The sequence below is a fragment of the Solanum verrucosum genome, unplaced genomic scaffold, assembly GCF_900185275.1.
Source record: "Solanum verrucosum unplaced genomic scaffold, falcon-dt-bn FXZP01000073.1, whole genome shotgun sequence".
NCBI lineage: Eukaryota > Viridiplantae > Streptophyta > Magnoliopsida > Solanales > Solanaceae > Solanum > Solanum verrucosum.
The window spans coordinates 494295-496433 of NW_026020298.1; the positions used below are offsets into that span (position 1 = coordinate 494295).

The following is a 2139-nucleotide window of genomic DNA, read 5'->3' on the forward strand; positions in this document are numbered from 1 at the left end:
ATTGAACAAGCCTTCAAAAGCTCTTCTCTGATCAATCTTGTTTCCAATGTCATTGCCTATATTTTTGTTGTTGCATTTTCTGTTAATTTACAAAGGCTGGAAATGCTGCTTTGTAATCTTTCTTCTGTTATATAGAATTCTTTCGATTTCACCTCATGTCGCTGTATAACCATGCTCAAGTAAAATAGCAACTCTCTGATTCTTTATTAATTTTGGCTAAAGTTGTGAATGTGAGACATTCAATTCTTCTGTTTCTTTTCATCTTGTAACTGTTACTTGGAAAATCAAGATGTACTACTAACACAGAGTATTATAGAATTATGAAGGTAGACCTCAGCTTCCCTTCAACACCCGATGTATCTGGTGAAGCTAAGAATCTCATTAGCCAGGTATATTGATTAGTCCTTGTCTATGCTTTAGCTCTGTAGGAAGAAAAAATGGCATGCAATAGTTGCACAACACTGGCGCAACTACATATGACGTAAGGGTGGTTAGTTGAACACCCTTGGTATAATGCTGTGTATATAAGTAAAAAGTTAGTTTTTATAGATTTATGGCTTCTCCACTGACTGCACTCCTTTCTGATGGTTTGTTTACCTTTGCCCTTTGCAGCTTCTTGTGAAGGACTCTTCTAAAAGGCTGTCTCTTCAAAAGATGATGGAGCACCCTTGGATAATTAAGAATGTCACATGACACTATAATGTGAGTCTCGTCGCCAATTTGCATCGTTTAGTTAAATCCCTGTTTGTTGTTTCTAACTCTTTTTCCTATTACATAATATGAGATCGCTTCAGGTATAATATGCATATATTAAAAAGTCACTACATGAGATTTACTTTAGTACTCTAATCTGGCTGTTTGAGATCGCTGACTAGCTGTTTTGCAAGTGGAAACACAACAGTATCTACTGACGAGGTGTTATGAAGTTAAAACGAAATGCTTAACTAGTTTTTCCGTCCATGATCCAACTCTGGTGGGTTTTCCATTACACTTGAACGTGAATTTATTATTAGAATAATGCTGATAAACATTATGTTATGTTCTCCAAATAGCATCGATTTAAGAACAAGAGACGGACTGAGAACTGAACAAGCATGTCTGTGACAAGTTCAAGTTCATTTTTGCCAAGGATTAGTGTTATACGATATCACAATTCAGACAGCAAAGAATTGCTGCATCCAATGAATAAAATAATGAATAGTTGTTTTTTAACAGTGAGGCCTGGCTCAGAACATGTTGAGATCAAGTTTCTATTATTTATTTTGATTTCGACACGTGTGGTCTTACAAGTAATGGTGTACTGTACCATGACTCGGTAGTTTTTTTAAAATATTATATGACCTAAATATTAATTAAATTAAATACATGAAAGGGTCAATCTATATATAAAGTTAAATATAGACAATTTGATGTGACACCTCTCTATGGCCAGCATTTTCATTTATTTTTTTCTCCTTTTTTTGAAGTTTTATATTTATTTTCTATTTTTTATTTGTATTTTAAAAAAACTGAAAACATTTAAATGAATTACCCAATTAATCATGTTCTTTAAAACTTCCCTCACATTAATATACATTTATGTAAATGAACATGAAAAGACCAAAAACTTTTCATTTTTCATAACTGTTTATATTATTTAGCCTATAAAATAAACATGTTTGAGTATTTCTAACCCACAACAATGAACTCCTCTTTTCTTCGATTCTTCTTTTCTTATGATGATAAAGAAGAATATACGCATATCACCAACAATAATGAACTCCTCTTTTCTTCATTTCTTCTTTCCTTCTTTTCTTATGATGATGAAGAAGAATATACGGATATCAAATTTCTAGGCCTTCGGATTTCTTTGATAAAAGAGAAAAAAAGAAGTATATCATGATGCTTCCGAAGATATTGGTAGGAGAAATGTTGTATTGAGAGAAAAAAATTGATTTGGTATATCAAATTTTTAGGCCTTCGAATTTCTTCAACAAAAGAGAAAAGAAGTGCATCATGATCCTTCCGAAGATATTGATAGGAGAAATGTTATATTGAGAGAAAAAAAATTGATTTAGTTGAAAAATTTATAGGAAGAGTGATTATTGTATCAAGGGGTAATATAATTATTTGGAGAAAGAATCCATCTATTTATGTATT

General features: G+C 31.9%; 1 long non-coding RNA gene across 1 annotated transcript; it reads left to right on the forward strand.

Moving 5' to 3' along the window:
* Positions 1 to 314: 314 nt before the first annotated feature.
* On the forward strand, positions 315 to 789 carry LOC125834781 (uncharacterized). The gene is made up of 2 exons (XR_007443377.1): positions 315 to 389; positions 613 to 789. It is a non-coding gene; the product is annotated as an uncharacterized LOC125834781 (long non-coding RNA).
* Positions 790 to 2139: the final 1350 nt, after the last annotated feature.